The sequence below is a fragment of the Dromaius novaehollandiae genome, chromosome 13 (assembly GCF_036370855.1).
Source record: "Dromaius novaehollandiae isolate bDroNov1 chromosome 13, bDroNov1.hap1, whole genome shotgun sequence".
Taxonomy (NCBI): Eukaryota; Metazoa; Chordata; class Aves; order Casuariiformes; family Dromaiidae; genus Dromaius; species Dromaius novaehollandiae.
The window spans coordinates 10687684-10707008 of record NC_088110.1 but is presented as its reverse complement, the minus strand read 5'-3'; the positions used below and the strand labels follow the sequence as shown (position 1 = coordinate 10707008).

General features: G+C 35.5%; 1 protein-coding gene across 1 annotated transcript in view; it reads right to left on the bottom strand.

Moving 5' to 3' along the window:
* Positions 1 to 11539, bottom strand: part of VSTM2B (V-set and transmembrane domain containing 2B) — a 557754-nt gene extending 546215 nt beyond the window's left edge. The window contains exons 1-2 of the mRNA XM_064519608.1: positions 11411 to 11539; positions 5967 to 6059 (exon numbers count right to left, since the gene is read on the bottom strand). The gene's annotated coding sequence lies outside the window, so the exon portion shown is untranslated. The remainder of the gene's footprint in view (positions 1 to 5966; positions 6060 to 11410) is intronic.
* Positions 11540 to 19325: the final 7786 nt, after the last annotated feature.

Genomic DNA, 19325 nt, shown 5'->3' with positions numbered 1-19325 from the left:
CTTACACCATTCTTACAAGACATTAGCAGAAATCGGACACAAGGATTAGAAATGTGTTTAAGCAAATGTACTTGTTTACTAGAATAAAAATTTACACATATTACTGTGCAATATTCACCAAGATCTAACTCAAAGCATCTACAAACACTTAGCTTTTTTTCCACCAATAAAGTTTGATATGACAGGTAGAGGTAGTCTTTTCGAGAAATATTCTTTTTTTGAAGTTTTAAGGTGAAATTTTAGGACCATTAGAAACATTGTTCACAGAAGTTTTAACAGCAAGTTCTGTCTTACACATTAAGTACCAAGTCTCTCTCTCCTCATATTAAAGTTCACATTGGGTTCTAGGTTCACAGGTATTCAAATGAAAACATTAAAAATGGAAAGGGGAGCAGGGAGGAGGGGTGTTCTGATTATGTTTAAGGCTACCCAGCTTGGCACACCTTACTGAGACGTGGCTTTAGCAGTACCAGGTGCAAAACCTCAAAATTTAAACAAAAATTATGAAAAAAGGAATTTCTAGCCAATTGAAATTAAAAAAAAAGTATCTATTTTTGGCTAAATGAAAAGCTTCCTTTCAAGTTATTTTATTTTTCATGTCTGAGCATCCCATTAACTGTAACTGAATTTAGCCCAATTTCTAAGTAAACTACTGTCTTCAAACAAGAAGTCAAAACATTTGATTTTGAGAAGTTTGAAACAAAAGGTTCAGCCTAACAACTCTTGCCGAGGGCAACTGTTTCTGGTTTTGCTTTTCCCAGCAGCTGATCTTCATCCAATTCCAACTGAATTCATGAATACTTGTCACTGACATGGCACTGCACCTTTGCATCAGCTGTCACTCAGCCCAAACAAGCACTTCCCCTTTGGAAATCAAGTCTCTTTATCGTTGTCTCAATTTGTGTAACCAAAAACCTATCACAATCATATTTGAAAAATACTCTTATAAATGCCACCTTATAGTTTATCTATAAAACAGGACTGGCAAAAATTCAGTAGTTTCTAATTAACTGAAGAGAAATATTCTATTCTAAAAAGCTTTTGGAATGAGTGAACAAGTTCTGAACTCTGTAAGAGCAGTCATCAGTTATGGCTTCAGTACCAATTGATCACTTTAATGTGCTCTTGCCAGCATTTATCTTGGTTATGCAGCAGAAATATAGAAATAAGGTATCAGTATAGAAAGTTTAGAGAAACTCTGCTTAGTCCTGCTGGGTCAAAATAATAAGCAGGCAGCAACTTAAGATTAACTATAAACATTTCTAATAATAAATAGAAATAATTGTATACAGAAGAAAAAGAAAATACAGCCCTGATCAACTATCACAACCATATGATCTAGCTTCTATTTCATCCTAATTAGGATTAATCATTACAAATCCAGTTTAGAGAATTTCTCTTTAAAAGAGATTAATAATTTTTAGATTTAAGTTCCTTGATTTTTCTCAACACTTGGCCACAGAATTCACATCTCAATCTCTTCAGTCTGTTGAGCAAGCAGAAATCCAAAGCAAACTGAATCTATAACAGTAAGGCACAACTCTTACCTCTCTCTGCCACCCCAGAAAGGAATCAATCTGTAACACGTTTTAGTGCTTTGACATATTTTGTCTCCAATATCTGAGTTCCTAGAAATCATTACTATTCACAGATATATCACAATTGGCTTGTTCAGACTTATTAATGATGTCATGACTAATTGCAATGCTTAATAGGCCATCTCGGGTAGAATTCTAAGAACAGTCATAAAATTATGTTCAATGTGTGAAGAGCGAAATGCTAAGGGAGAAATGAAGATAAAACATAAAACATATATCAAAACTGAAGAATGAGGATAAGTGTCTCAGAAAAAGAGATGAAGATCTGAAGAGAGAACAGATGTTTCCAAATGACTCCCCACTCAAATGGCAAAGCTGCCCTTTCATGAGTAACTACAGCCTTCTCCTTTATCATATGCTTATTCAGACAAAGAAATGGATTTGTGCTTCTAGCAAAAGTACTTTTTAGTTATTTATTTTATTTTTTAAATAACAGTCATCAGATGGTCAAAAGTGTCTACTTCGTCCAAAAGGATCAGTCCCTAGACTATGGAGAAAATATCTGATAAAATGCTTTTTTCATTGTTAAGCCAAGGCTACTGAAACTGAAGATTTTGCAAAAAGTTGAAAGTTTGTGGGAGGTTTTCTCTGTGACAAACACACCAACCCCAGAACAGTCATTTTTTCAGGAACTTGCAAGAGAAGCCAGATTTAAAATTTGCAAATGGCCTCATTTAGAACACGAACTTAAGTTTTTCATATGACAGACAACTGCTCAGTGAGGTTATTGGTTGTTGCCTTTACTCCATCTCTCAGGTTGTCTTTAGCCTGAGCTTAAGCAAATTAGGCAGATCAGTTCATGCTGAATGCAAACGCATTTCTGCATGTGTGTACCTCTGTTCCCCTCTGCCCCAGAAATCTCTGAACTTTTCTGCCAATTTCGATCAAAGATAACTGGATCGACATCTCAAAGGTAATTAGGTTCTTAGAAGTTTATTTTAAGACCGCAGTATGAACTCAACTCATATTACACACCAGAGAATGCATATAGGGGAGGAAGATATGAACATCCCAACTATAGGAAAAACTTTAATCATCATTTGCACCTTTTTAGATAATAGAATCCAATCAGGTCTTATTACTTACACTGATTTCATAATTAATAGTGTGTGAAAAAGTTAGTAAGGTTTACTTTTTGTTTAATGTAGCACAGAAACATCAGAACACTAACTAAAATATTCTAAGAAATGGAAATTACCTTTTACAAACAATTTTGCTGCTGATTTAGACATCCCAGTTTAAATAGCCTTTAAAGCATCAGGGCTTGTTTGTTTGTTTGTTTTTTGAACTTTTTAAGTTTGAAATCAATTGCTTTTTAGATGCCCAGAACTGGGCGCCTAACAGCAAACCCTACAAATCCAAAAGCATGTCTGAAATTTAAGAACTGTATTTTAAACTTTTTATAGTGTTTATAGTCTTGTACACTTAAACTTCCTTTTAGTGTAAACAGCAAATTAGAAACTATTCAAGTGCAAAGTGGCTTTTACCATCAACAAGACTAACATAGTTTAAACAACTCATCACAAGAACAACTAAGTCTTTGGATTGACAACAGAAATAGCAAAGGCTCAAATAATCCAGGAGTCTTTAATGAAAGAATGGAAGGTGTCAGGAAAAATAAACCTAGTCAAAATAGCAAATAAAAATATTCAGCTTTCCCTTTAATCTTCCTTTTCTAAATTTTTAATTGGAAACCACTTTTCACTATTGAAAATTTTATATTCAAACATTACTTTCAAAAATATGTGCAATTTCCATCAGGAAAGCTATAATAAATATCAAATCAAATTAAGATATTCGAAGGACAGAAAGTGACTTAGGGAAATGTAAGAAAAATTGTTAAAATAAAATTTTGGTGCTTCTCCTCTTCTCACAAGGTGTTATTACCATTTCCAATTTATGCATCACAAATTGATAATGACCATCCCATTGAAGTTTGCCATAAGCAGCCCATCACTAATTGAGCATAAACTTTCTTTTTCAGCAATCCTGAATTAACAGAATCTTTCAGTCCACTATTTTGCACCATACATACACTTTTTTTTATACTGTACATTTACCCTGGTAAGACTTACCGTATTGTGCCATCTAATGATGTAGCATACAGATTCTTGCATAACATTCCTTAATATACAAACACGAACTACATGTTCTCAATGAATTATTTTTCTCCCATCTGTAGTTTTAGAGTTAGACATCTTAACACACAGGACTACTTCCTTTTGAAATGCTATTGTGTTTTGTGAGGTTTCTCATATCATCCTAGGGTTTGATCAACTTCCCGCTAACTTTAGTAGGAACTGAATAAGGCCTTACATCTGTTTATACACATGTTCTCTGAATAAATGGAAGAACTTTACCTTTAGTTTTAGAAAACTTAAAACATACATTAAAATTATATGATAGCTTCAGCCTTCAAGTTTAATCAAGCCTCCCTGAAATGCAAACAAAACCTCACTGGAACTGGCTCCCTTTCATCAGAAAGCTAAAGCTAAGGGAATGTTGCTGTTCAATTACAGCTCCAGTTTACATATAAATAGTCTTGGCAGCTCCTGGCAGAGGTGACATTGCCAGAACTGTGTCATGCTCTTCACACTGAACCTGCACAATCCTCACAATGTGTGATCACTCCACAGCAAGAACATGAGAGCACTTTGGTTTCTATCTACTGTTTCTGACTTTGACTGCTACATCAGGATAGTCTATCTCTTCCTGTGTATACTAACACAGCTGCATTTTGTATACAATATAAGAAACAATGAGAATTAATAGAAAAAAAGAAACTTGTACTAGTATTTATTTGAATTTTAAAAGAAACTGTAACTCAAACAGAAATCAATTTCAATTGCACCAGAACCTGCACTGTTTCATCTTTAAGCCTTAATTTTATATTATTTTCCATGTGTTTGCAAAGTACACATTTACTCACTAAAATGAAAAATGTATAAAAATGAAGATAATATTTAATGTCCCTCCATTTCTTCTGATTTACTTTCAGCCAAGGAGGTAAATGTTCTCACAAAGCAGTACTTGATTACTGTCAGAATGTATTAAAGAAGAGTCCAACTGACTACAGAGTAGAAATCAAAGCAGACTTGATCTTCAACATTTTAACCTGCTTAGCTATGCAAATAAACATGCTTGCTAGTGCTTTCTAGCACTATTTGCACAAAGCACAGGCCCTTACCAAATCTATCCCTTCCCTCACAGTCACAGTTTCATTCAAGAATATATAATTTTTAATTAATAATTTATTTCCCTATCCAACAAAGCGCTTAAACATGGATTGGATAGTTTGATGGACATTAAGCAGATGACTGAAAATGAAACATGTGGGAATCCACACGTTAAGCAGCGCGCAGAACAGTACCAGGCTGATTACAAGGGGTAACGAACTCAAGAAGATAAAACACAAATTTCCTCAAATACATTTTGTATCGATCCCTTAGAATAATGTTTTGCATGTAAAATACCTGACATTCCGCTGGAATATTCTGTCAATAATGCTTTGCTCCTGCATCTGCTAACTTGAGAAGCCATGGTCTAGAAACTCCCTTAAACCTAGCAAGAACACATGCAACGTTCTCAAAGGTCAGCTATACCATATATAATTCGTTAGAGTAGAGAGAGTAACAGTAAATTCTTCTTGCTGCTTTTTGTTGATATTGTGGCATTTTGATTAAGATAAATTACCCCATAGCTGAAGCATATTGATAGAAATGTTTCTTTACAACTTTCTACTCTTTTAACAGTGCATGTTCAGTAATACTTAATTTGCGGCTTTCATGAACTCTAAGGGATTATAGAGAGATCAGTGAGAAATTAGTTTAGACATCTTGCATTTCTTTATGAGAAGAAAAAACAAAAAATACATCACCTTTTCTGTAAGCTCCTAACATATAACATCTGTTTTAAAAGATAGAAGTTGTAGACATTCATCCCTGCCCTTCTCCATTTTAAAGGATGAAAATCATAGAAGGTAACAGTTGACCGAATTTTACATCATGATCTCTGCATTCAGTGCTGGAAAAAAATGCCATTTTTTGCTCAGTAACCAGATTGTAATTTATAAAACTGCAAACAAGCAAGTCGATGTTCCAGGAGCAAATCCATACTCATATATGGTGAGGTCACTGAAGATGAACATTTAGGTCTTACAGTAGCATAAATTTAACTAACATTTTGATCATTTCAGGACAATAAAGATACTTACAACTTCTAATTCCAAAATATTCTCTCAATAACAGTGGTGCAAATCCAAACAATTATCTGCATCCAGTTAATCTGGATTTACATCCATTTAACAAGCCAAAACATAGACTAGGTTTGAATAGAAATATGAATTTAAATACATGGTCTCACACTTACAAGAAAGGACTTCTCTCCTGTGGTTTCTTTAACAAAATCGTTTATTCAGGGGTTTGTGTGGCCATTTTTTTCTCTCCACTCAGCTTACTTATTCTAGAAAAAATAAAATGGAAGATACTGTATTAAGGGTTTTAAAAGAGCATGGAGAAGACTAAAACAACAAAGAATGAGACCATAGATTTAATTTGGAAGACAGAAAAAGCAGAAGGTAGATACTGGAAAACGTACTGCAATAGAGACTAGTATCTTTGTTACAGCTCTTTTTACCACAGAGGAGGTTGCTTAAACTTATCAACCAGAGAAAAATTAAGCAATAATAATGTTAGTCAGCGTACATGTATATCTTCAAAATGAACACGAATCTCCTCACAGGACAGAGTGTCAGCCCTGACATCCTTGCTTATTTACTTAAATGCAGTCAGTTCACTCATGCAATAGCACTGCTTTGGAACAGCAGCATAACAGATTACTATTTACTCCAGAAAGTAGTCTTAAAGGTAAATTCTTTGGAAGAAGAATGCTCTGTTCCTTTGGTTCTTGGAAAGTGTTCTTCACTCTACAAGTGATTCATCTCTGTAGGCTAAGAGTGCCACGTAAATTCTGAAGTACATTACAGGCTACCTCATCCTCAACAGCCCCTGCTGGGGCCTGAGATGAACCTGCACACATAGCTTGAGCTCTCCAGCACCCACCAGCCTTCTACCAGTCTCACCGGACCCCCTACGGCACGCTCAGCACCTTCTCTCCCAGCTTCTAACAAGAAGCTATCCTAGAAAGAAACTAACATGCTTTCCCCTCAAAGATCCAGATAAAAACTCCCACTTAGTTTTAAAATCGTCTCCAGAGTACCTTTTGCTTTCCCAGCTTCTGAAACATGGCACATTTTTTGAGTGGACAATTACCAGAATTCACATACTCACCCCTAGTCATAAGCATGATCATGATGCACAGACTTCTCCTAAGTCTTCCTTTGAAAAGGAAAATACCCGGTAGAGTAAATCACATCTCAACTAGTTCAAAGCAGTTAAACCACTACTTTTATACAGGAACATTTACAACATAAGTTAGGGCCTGTGAATAGGCACACTGCAGCTTCAGAAGACTTTATAACATAAATATATCTTGACTTTTTCATTGTTTGAATAAATGACTACAAGACAAGGGCTTTTGAGAGGTTGCTGATTAAAGTGCCCTTTATTGTTAAAAGCATAATTAAATAATACTTGAATTTATTACACTCTTCAGGGAGTCCACGCTCCTAAAGAAATTAGAAAATGGCATAGCCAGAAAGTCATCTACTTATTAATACTTTTTAATTATTGCAGGTAGCCTGCATAGCATTCACATTTGCAAGGTTTTATTTTATTTAAAGAAATTAAATTGCAGATTAAGTCACAGAGTTCTCCTCTCTTATGCATTGTCCAAAGTCTATTAAGCAAAATGGAATTTAAAAACAGCATGGAGTTATAAATAGCCTGCTGTTTGAAACTGCCTGTCGGTCTGTTCCCAATTATACATGTTTAGCTAACAGCTAATTCTCACTTCGGATTCTACAGCTCTTAAAACATTTATATTGGAAGTTACAAATTACTGTCTAATTATGTTGGCTAAATTGTTCCGCATAAAACATAAATAAAATATCTGTCCATGCTGTAAAAATAAAACATGCTATCACCACTGGATGACTATAAAATGTATATAAAATGATATTCAAAGCCTTAGAAAAAATAGTGCTTAATTACCACAGTGTTAAAAAGCACATTAGCAACTTTATTGTATCAAATAAGACTATATTTATTAAGAGAGCACATTGTTTCTGAAATGTATTTTACCTGGAAAATCAAAAATGGAATGGACAGCTCGCTTAAACCTCTCTTTTCGAATGTGCACACTGTCACATTTTGATCTATAGCCACTGGTAATTTGGTGTGAAGGAGTGCTGATCAGCAGTGAGAGGTGAGACGGAGATGCAAAGTGAGGTGAAGACTAGCAAAGAACAGGACAGAAATAGAGTGGGACATGCCAGGGACAGAGAGAAGTGATGGGAAAGCATACTGAAGCCAGAGAATCTGCATTCTTGCAATGACTCATTTCAGTCACTGAAACATGAGACAAAACTGGAGAGAGTTTTAACTTGTATCAGAGGCTGAAACTTCTCCATTCCTGCAGCAGCACCTGAGCCTGCAAAGAACTGAACTTTACTGTCCCCCAAACTCTAGGTTATACTGCTAAATTAGAATCATGGATGGAAAACAAAACTAAGTTATCACTATAAACATCCTCTCCCTCAGAAAAAAGTGGCCAACATCTAAATTCAAGTGATTTATGAAAGAACCCAGACTTTTTTTCTCCTTCTTATGTAGGCTAACGTAATCTATGCACAAAGTTTTCATCTTCATAAGATTTCATGAAGTGGCCTTATCATGAAGTGGTTTGTCAAATGAAAATAACAGTTTCCTTGTGTGATTGTTGTATCCAAATAGTATTTCTTTGTTAAACATGTTGAAATATTTCTTTGGAACAGTTATGAAAGGTCATGCTCACTTACATGCAATACATAAACAACTTCTCAATGAGCACATAACAGTTATTTGTACAGGCAGACCTTGACAAGACATATCCCTAAGCATACAGACCAGGTAGTAAATAATTTATTTATTTTTTTATTTTTTTATTTTGCAATAACATGCTTTGGGTTTTTCCATAAGTTAACACATTTTTTTCCACATTGCTTACCTTCCTTTGCTAGTATTCCAGAACAAGTTCTTTAAAGTGGTATTTGTAACTTGGTTTTGGACAAATCTATTTTAATGTGTTACACTTCTTCCCAAGAGCTTCTATGAATTACACAAAAATAGTTGCTTACAATTTTCATGCAGAGGCTTTCTTTGCTATTAAAAATACTAACCATTTTTGCAATTAGCATGCATTACTTTACAATACTGAATCTGGATCTACTTGTTCACTTTCTAACTTGCTTCATTCTATAATACATAGATACTGACTGATGTTATCACTGTTTTACAACCAATTTAAGTATCTTAAAGAGGCTTACAGCTTAAAATCTATTCTTTTGCTATTTGATGATAAATCGTTACTTTAAAGTAGGGTTGTCCTCAAAGCATCCTCGAAGTTAGAGACTCCCTGAAACTCTAAACAATTTCACTTATGCAAATTCACTAGCTTAGCAAATTGGCATAACCTTGTAACAAATACCAACTAAACAGAGCAGGCATGGAAAACACTGTAAAAGGGTGCATATGGAAAGATCATCCCCAGATCCATATAGTCACATTTGATAGCTTCTAGGTCTCCCCAGGCGTATTGGTGGTACCCACAGGGAACAGCAGCAGGGGTAATAGTCTGAGGACTGGACAAGTCTCAGCAGTCTTTCAGCACCGTCCTGAATCCGAGCCCCTGGCAAGCAGCAAAACTCCCTAGATGACAGGTCAGGTCAGCAGATGGGGGCCTCTGTAACCTGCAGCAGGGAGTCTCCCCATTACTAACACTTGCTGCTTCCTCCTGGTGCTCCTGGCTGGCTTGGGCTCACCCAGCATGTTTGATAGGGCTTCCAACCCCTTGTCTGCTACTATTATATTTTGACATCTACCAGACATACTTCTAGAATGGATAGGAACAGCTGCAAATGGAGACATCCAGAAGTGATGCATAGGCAATAATCATTTCTTAAAATTTTTTAAATCATTTTTTGAAAACTATACAAGGTCAAGCTCATTTCCCTTCCAAAGTTCATTTATGCAGTTAGACTAGAGGCACAGGAGAGGATGAACTGGAAAGGGAAGAAAAAAGGGAGTTGTGCAAGCTATCATTTAAGTGTTCTACTATAAATCAGTACAATCTGTGTAAGGAGGCAAGACCTTAGGGATCTAGCTGCACAGTTTCTATCTGGTGCTTTGAAAATTTCAGCCTTAAACCAGAGCTTAAGGTGCACACAAGCAGTAAAAACAAATGCACAGGAGTGGATTATATTCACAGCAAAGGCAAATGGACCTTAAAAACTGGCAAGTAGTATTTCCAAGGACTCAGAGCATCTGAAGAAGTTTAGAACTTTTATTTATTTATTTATTTATTTATTTTTACTGTTCTCTACAATGAAAGCATTTTATTTGTGACTTCCTCCTTTTCATTACATTATCTTTTAGGATGAGTAAGGCAGACTGGCATAGGATCAATAACATATATAAATCTTTTCTTTGCACTTGCAGTTTACAATGGCAATAAGTGACACACCTGAAAAAGCAGATAACATATTTATGAAAAAGATGAATTGAAGCCCAGTGGGATATTCAATGAAAAGTGGAATATCTGAACAAACAAAAAGGCAATCTCACACCTAAACAATATCCTTGAGAAAAAGAACTAAAGATTCCCCAAAAGACAAAATATGAAAAACATACCAGAGTAATACTAAATATAAATGTATGGAAAACACACAAACTCTCAAATGTGAAGATGCTGGCTTATCTCTAACAAAACTAAAGTTACCCTAAAAGCAGCTTTCCTTGTTTGTAAGGCTCTGCTCTGTAAGCAGCTGGTTAGAGGCAATACCAGAGTTACCACACTACACAAGACAGCAGTGTAATAGCTACAGATAGCAGCCAGAAAAAAAAAATGTATCTATATCTATATATCTTATTTTTACCTTTCATTTCTTAGAAAATTTCTCAGTGAACATATGAGAAACAAGCTGAATTTCTAGCCATCTACATTTTCTTTCTGGCCTTCTTTTTAATTGCTTGCTTTTAAATTTACGTATATCTTAGTGGAGATCTTCAAAGATTTAAGTAGCTATATTCTCTACACTATGGCAAAGTATGAAATTCTCCCTATTTCTCCTTCAAGGCCAATTTTTCTTGGCCTAACAAAAAGCATCCCCACTACAGAGAATCTGGTTAAAATACTAACAATGTATTTAACTGTAGCCCCCTTTCAATCTGCTGACCCACTGCTGTTATGTGACATTTCTATATCCACAGGAGACTGGCAGTGAAGAAGAAACATTTATGTAAAACTGCAACAAACTTTTAAAGAAATTTCTCTACGTTTATTCCCACGTAGGTCTAAACACATCGAACCCTGGGACTTCATCAGTGTTTGTGAAGAGAATGGGGAAGTTAGATGTATGTACTTTCTGAACAGTTATTTCACCATCATTTTCAGCCAGCACAAGCCAGTACTGCCATTTAACCTTTGGCCTAATCAGATCCTCAGCTTTCTGTATCTCTTATTCCCTGTTCCTCCCCTTCCTCCTGTGCTGAGACAGGCATTCATGTAGCACACAAGGAGTTAGGCTGGGGAACTGCTCTAGATTAAAGCCAAACAAAACAAAACAAAACAAAACAAAAAAAAGAAAAGAAAAAGAAAAAAGGAAAAGGAAGAGAGAACTTGTGGTGTCTTGCACTGCAATGTGCATCTCAACCTACCTATTGTAATGTAAGGCAGATCAATTCCAATACTTCTTTAAGAAGTATTTTTCTGTTCTGTATTTCTGAGCAGCTATTCAGCTTTGAAGTCTCTGAAAGTCCTCCATTTTTCTATGGCTAAAACATAGCTCTTCCCAAGACATGACAGCCTGTAATAAAATGAATTGTAAGTCACCACTACTGTACAAGCAGTCACTTTTACCTCCATTTATTTCCAAAGCATTTTTTATCTTGTTACAGCAGGTCTGTGCAATGAAAGCACTGCACTGCACGGCAGGGCTGCACACCACATGTATTATATTCCTCAAATAAAAATAAAACACTGCATAAGAATGTCTACAAACTTTTAAACCACGAAGTGCACAACTTCTATTACCATTAAGAGTGATACATATTTTTGGAAAGTAAAAGAGAACTGTAATTAATAGTTGCACTTAAGGAGGTTTAGTAGTCTTGCCAGTCATTGCCTCACTAGTAAAAAGAAACAAAAACTTTAATTTCTTTAAATGAAACCACATTAGTAGTTTAAATATCTTAAATTTAGAGCACATTAACATCTGACCAAGACAAAAATTCCATGGTTTATTCATTAAAAGATAGAAGGTTTTTATTTAACATTTCATTTGCTTATGATTTGTTACATAGTTGGAGTTTGAAAATACCATGATTGCTATTTGTATATAAAAAAGATCTGTCAAGTTGAAAATATTATGAGAATCATTTCACTTACAAAAATAAGATTTATTTAGCTTTTGAATTATCTTTATTTATCTAACACATATTGAAGACTAACATTTGTCAACAGACATCACATTAAAATATACATCTACAAAAGTCATTTTTCAGAGAAAAGCAGTTGTAGGATTACAGATGAACAGATAGAAGCACCCAAGCAGACTTGTATACCCACCCATCTGATTTAAGATAAAATCCCCCAAATTTTATCTTTAGTTATGCTGTCAATATCCTAAGCATATAGGTGAAAACTTAAACGTCACACTAAGATAACTGAGATTACTTCACTCGATTCAATACTTGATTTTATAGAAAAAGTAGTCCTGATGTAGTCATAATCTTGAATGCCACAATGCTAATGCAGTCTACAATTCTTTAAAATTTGGTCCAATTCTAATCTCAGAGCTTTTTCTTACTGCATCTACACTTCACACATTGAATATATTTTGGCTTACTTTATAATTCCTATCCACAGTCTGCCACTTTGTATCATGCTAGTATTGTCTCACGAGGACAAATATCTCAGCAAGCCATCATATCCACACAAATTGCAGCAACTTAAGGTGCAGTGAGCACCTCTTATGGCCAAACAGTATGGCAACAAGTGAATACTTAATAAATTTATAAAGGTTTCCAGAATACATCAGAGAATGAATCACGTCAGTGCTACTCTCCTCATGTAAATATGCTTTTAAAAATCAGAGCTCTCTCCTGATTTCTGGTATAACACACAAACAAGTTGTCCATGGAAAAAAAAATAATATTACCTGATATTCAATATTAATTACATACTATTTGTATAAAGAAAAAGAAAATAGAAAAAAATCTATTTAAAAAACAATAACCAAAGGCAGTTAACAAGGATGAAGTATCAACTCTCATTGAATTGGACTGGCATACCTAACAAACTCTTGATTTGAAAAGGCCTCACCCTGAAGTATAGCAAAGTGACCTTTTAAGGCAGAAATAATTACAAATATCTGTGCAAACATGCTGCAAAAATATTTTTACTATTAATTTAAAAACTTCAAATTTGGACTGCTGAAAAACATTCAGTTATTGAAATGCTCAAGTGTATACAAAGACGGATCTGTCAAATCTTTTTACAAGTAAAAGAAGAAAAATATGAAGTCTCTTCATACAGCAGTGGCTGGATATTCTTAAATAGTGAACTTTACATTCACCTTAGCTATGTTTTCTGTTCTCAGGTTGATTAAAAATACTCCTGTAATTTTGCAACATTTAAGGAGTACTCTTTCAGGATGGCATAGTGTCCTTTGGTCCTTAGTGATCCAATGTGTACTTGTCCCATGAATTCCAACTTTGGAATTTTTTTGATCAGATGGGTATGTAATGAGAAATCCAGCATACTGTGGATTATTTCTTGGAGGCAACAATGAAGTCACCTTCACTAAATACTGTAAAATTGTTGCTTAATGCTACACCTATGAAATGATTTATGAGGAATAAACACATGGTGATCATGCCTTCCCCTTGGAGGATTTCGTGAGAGATGAAAAACTGAGACACCTCCTCCCATCTTCCTGTTAGGAGCTAAAACAAATGCGAGAATTAGGATACTTTTTGTTTTTCCCCATAAGGAGATAAAACGCAACAGGTAGCCAACTGAGGTAATTAAGGCACCATCACTGAAGCTATTCAAGATAAGGCATGGCGTGATTACTGCCATCTTTTACCCTACTTGATAGAAGAATTTGGATTACATTAGTTCAAAAGAACCTCTCAGTACAATCAGCAGTTGCTGCTCATATGCTAAGCAGAAATATTACTTAAGAAAGCCATACTACATGAAATAAAGTGACTATAAAAAGTTGAACAATAGTTATTGCAAAACCTCATATCTGGAGAATTATCAGCATTTCCTTTTAAGTTTTCAGTTCTATTACTGGAGATACATCAGCATTCTTCACAATTGGATCCAGCACCACTGCCTGTTAACACTTCCTAGTATAAGATGCTTTTTCAGATACTTTTATCTTTGCAAAAGTATTTGGAGTGAAAATTTCTAAGGTGTCTGCTTCTGGCTGAATTTGAGTTCACTGGGGTTTGCGGGAGGGGTGGTTGACATTTTTATGTAAAACGACCCACAATATTCCAATAGTAAAGTAAGAGATTTGCTTCTTCCATTTAAAAGGTTCTACAGACTATTGCTTTGCTCTACAGCACCCATTCTTTGACAAGGGAGATGGCGGTATAAAAGATACCTTTTTATCAGTACAGATTTCTGTCCAAAATCTGGTCACATTTGTACACTGGGGGAAGATGCATCTCAGATGTGATCTGCAGGCCTCTGTCTTCACTTTCTCACAGCCTTAGTGCTACCACTGTGCATCTTTTATTCCTACCAAGCATTTAATAAGCTCCATGCCCTTCCAGCATCTATACGTAGTAGAAGATACACACATCCGCCACATAGAGCGCATGGGCAGTTTTTGCTATGTTTTAATTCTCAGCCAGGGAGCATGAAGGCAACAGCCAACTGACTGAAAAGCTAAAGGAACCAGTTCCTCTTCCATTAGAGAAAAACACTCTAGTGGAAGTAAGTATGCAAACAGGAGAGAAAAGAGTTTGTGAAAATAAACAGATAACTGCTAAGCAGAATGAAACAATAAAAGTTATATTTGTTGTTGCTCTCATTACCATAGACGCAAGATATTAGGAGGGGAAAAATCTACTTACCAAAATCTAGTGAACAAACAAAAGGTTCCTTCTATTATGAACTTCGTGTAACAGATTCCTGACAGCCTGTCCCAGACCAAAACGGCAAGCAAATAGGAACCACATTATGGATGGTATTTCCAAAAGCATTTGTGTTGCTGTAACTCTTGTTCCCATTAAAATCAATGACAGAACCTCAATAATTTCAGTAAGACGTGTATTAAAGAAACACAAATATCCCATCTCATGTCCTCAGGGGCTGACACTGAAAAGTTAAAAAGCCACCCAGCCTTCTTGTGTATTTTCTCTACACAAGAGTTGACCTTCTCTGCCCTTACATTATTCTCTTTTTAAAAAAAGAAAAACAACCTGAAATAGCAGTTCCAATTTCCTCCAGAGCCCTATACTATTTTTAAGGTACATTGTCACATCTCAATACCTTAATTATTAATTTGCTCCCTCAATTGACTTGTTTGGTGAGCTTTCCTCACCAGTACAAACGTGTTTACAAGGCAGCAATTTCCAACTTATAGATGATCCCTCACTATATTAAAAATCTTCTCCCTAAAGACTTTCCTATCACTCAGAAAATTAGCTGTCACACATAATTAGGTCAACTTAGCTTAATCTTCAGTTGAAATGTGAACATGTTATTAACAATGAAAACAAACATATGGAGCAGGTGACCTTGCTGCTGCCAAAGAACATGCTTAGTACAGTCAGCGTTTGGTAGAAATGGCCTTTACCTGATAGTTTTTTGGCCTATTCAACTAGTGAGAGATGGATCGTTTCCATTGATTTTAAACTCATTATGGGGATTAAAGGAAAAAGAAAAAATACCACAACCTCCCATACTTTGTTTTCCTATGTTCCAAACAAGAGAGAAGTTAAGCAGGAACACAGGAAATGATCTTGTTATAAATCTCCATCCCTTGCACAAAAACTCATTACATTATATGTTGGGGCTGAAGATTCCCATATGAATGCAATCTTTGAGGCTCCACTTCCAAAACATTCTATGATCCACTGGTCAGACCAAGGTTTCCCCACTACATGGGGTTTTCAGCTCTTTGTAATTCGAGAGTGAAGTGCCATGACTTGTATTATATAGGATGACCACAGTAGTTCCTTTATATGTAGAATAATTCTGTATTTCAAAAGCATGCAGCTGCTTTACTGATCTCTGATTCACTTCTTTCTTACTAGGATAACACAAGTCCTTTATCAGAAATCACTTCTGCTCTGAGAAATTTCCTACCAGAGAATGTGTCAATTCCAACTTCAGTATAAAGACCCTAAACTGGGAATCGTGAGAGCTTCCATGGGGATTATTTTCACATTCTGTTCATATTCCCCTCATTAATGTAAGTCAGTAGAAATAAAACCATGATGTTTCCAGAGCCATAAAATTTGTATTAGATATTAAAAAAAAAAATTAAGTTATAATTAACAAGCTTTAGATTTAAAGGGCACTAATCCTCTTCAAAAAAAAGAATTTTGCCATAACTACTTTACAGGATATCAAATTCATTGAATAAATCAGAGTGATACAAAAATAGGATGTAGGAATTTCAGACAGAGCCATCAGGAAAAAAAATGCGTTTCCACTTTTTATTCAAACACTTTTTAATAATTTGCACTTGTCACAAATTCCATTAGTTGTATCATGGCTCCCCTGGACCTCAAAATGCCTGATTTCTCAGCTGAACAACTACAGAAGATGCTCTGTGACTTTACTGGCTAAAGATTGCCCACAATAACCAATGAAGAGTTTAAAGTAAAAGACCATCTCTTACTCAGCACTACATAACTCAACTCTGTCTACAGAAGCTCAGTATTTATTAGCTACACATTCATAAGGACTACTTAGTATCTATTCAACAGATTAACTACAAAACTGGTACTTTCCATAAACAGACTTTTAGTTAGTCTCTGCCAAGATAATAAGCCCACCACTTCATAGCATAAATACATTATTAGCATTCATCTCACTGTATTCCCTGAATTTGTACTGCAGCTGACACCATAATGGAAGCTTAAACCCATTATCTGGTTCATGAATTTTTTATTTCCTTCTTGATTCACACTTGCAACTGTCAATTCTCCCTGCTCTTGTGACAGGTCTCAGTGACAAATAGATGTGCCACATCAAGGAGGCAGTATTAAAAAAAAAAAAAAAAAAAAAAGACAGAGTCAGAAAAGAGTTGAAATGTAAGCAATTTCTCTGATGCTTCTTTTTTCAGAGCGATTACCTGTTCATTGAGGTGCAGAGCCAGAGGGAACTGGAAAGAACAATGACCCCTCTCACAGGCTTTGCAAAAAGCCTCGAGTGTCACAAGCACAGCTTTCAAAGTCACAGATGTCCTTACAGAGGGACATGCCCAGCTACTTGCTAGAGTTATGATTTGGTTAGTGCTGTTGCTCATAAGGTCTATTTTCCGTCATCATTTTCCTAGGGTGGAAAGCTTTGATTCAGTAACTGTTTTCCATAGGTAGTAAGTGCAGTCAAATTTTAACAAACTTTAACAAAGTCACTCCAAGTTTTATTCAAATTGATTTTTTATGGTAAATATTCCATTTTAGATTAACTGTGGATAACTTTTAATCTCATTGCTATCAATAGAACTCAATACTTCAGGAAGGAAAATTATGCACTTCATCTGGCTAAGAAAACTTCCTTTGGTTTATGGTTTATTAGGTGTTACTTGCAAACACAGCAATTGCAGCTGAGTTCAGTGAACTGTAAATATCCAGTGCTGGAGGCCTGCAAGTTGATGCAAGAAAGAGAAATACATTCTCTTCACAGGTTCCCTCTTCCCTCCCCCCCTCCCAAATGTTCCCTTTCTCTAACTGCCTTGCCTGAGTGCCTCTTCTGGTCAAAATCGGCTTCTGAACAAGGCAGTACACTTTGTTGTTGTGACTAAGCTGTGTGTAATGCAAGGAGGAGGAAGAACAGCCAGCTCTGCACTATGGAGAAATCTTAGGGCCGATCTGAGCTGACTTGCAAAGTTACAGGTTTCTGTCCATTTTTCTTGGTTCATTTTAACTTCATAATGCAACTCCAATTCACACGTGGCTACTTATGACACCAGAAGATAACTAGTTGAAGATCAACAGGCTGCAGGGCTTCCTAAAGCATGTCTGTCACCTTTATCAGTATAAAAAGGAAAATCTACCCAATTCAAAAAATTTACTCCAATCAGAAATTTTTGCTGTGAGGGTCTGACATGCTAGATTGCTGGTCATTTTTTGACAACAAGATAGTGACAACAAGCCTAACTAGATCAAGAATTAGTTCACACAGTCAGTCATGAATGTATGTTACCAGATGATTTACAAATGTTTTACTAAATGGGGAATCATTCAACAGACTTTGTTATAAACCTGGTTCAAAGGTCGAATAAACATGTAAAGTTTGCAATAAGTGTGACATCTAAAAATAATTTTTTTAAAACTATACGGTTGTTTTAAATTTGAAAACAAATCAAAAGTATACTGTGACTCAAATTATCTCTCTTGCAGTAAATTCAAAAAGAAGCTTTTTTCCCCCACAACTATTACAAATAAATCCAACAACAGCAAAACTAGACCCACCAACCTCAAATTTCCCAAATAAAACTTTATTAAGAAGTTTTTATTACGTTTAATGCTGGAAAAAATGAGTATTTTTTTAAAAAAGCCATTTCTCCTCAAGAACTGGTTCTATGCTTTGCCTCCCTGGAATACGATAATGCAACATTTGTTTCAGTGTGTCCACCGGGCAGGTGGAGGGGAGGAGGACAGAGATCCTGGCGAGATCTTGCAAGAAATTAAGGCGCATTTGTACCGCCTAATGAGAGCAACCAACTTAAAATAGATTGACATCACTAACTCAAAGTATATTAGATATCTAACATTCATTCCTTCCAGGTATTTTTATCTTTGTGTTTCCTGCTTTAATTAGAAAATCTAAATTATTTTCTTGCGTGGGGGGGAGGCTGCAATTTAATGCACTTGTAATCTGGTTTAGATTAACTGACATTTCAGTATTAAACACTGCAAAGCCAGAGAAGTATGGCTGACTGCACTTTAAGACCAGCTTTTAATTCATGAGCACTGAAAATAGACCCTGAGCATTTCATTTTGTTATAGGCAACATAGAATTTATTCTTGACTCTTTTTCATGAGATTTGAATTTCATATAAATCATTATTTTAAAAAAGTGCAAGAAGTTTTCACCAGAACCTTCTGAGAAATATTCAAACATCAAACTGTTCCCCTAATTCCATACAAAAACCCTATATTTCAGACTAAAATGAACATTTTAGCACTAATTATGCCATCTAGATAGATTCTCTATAACCCTGACTGTAAATATCACTACAGATAACCTAATCTGGCGTCTCTCAGCATATGGGTTTATACTGTTAACTACTCATAAGTAATTAAGAATGATCAAGCTTTACCTTCTCTTTGCTGAACAGAAAGGGCAGGTAACATGACAGAGGCTTAAACATGGATG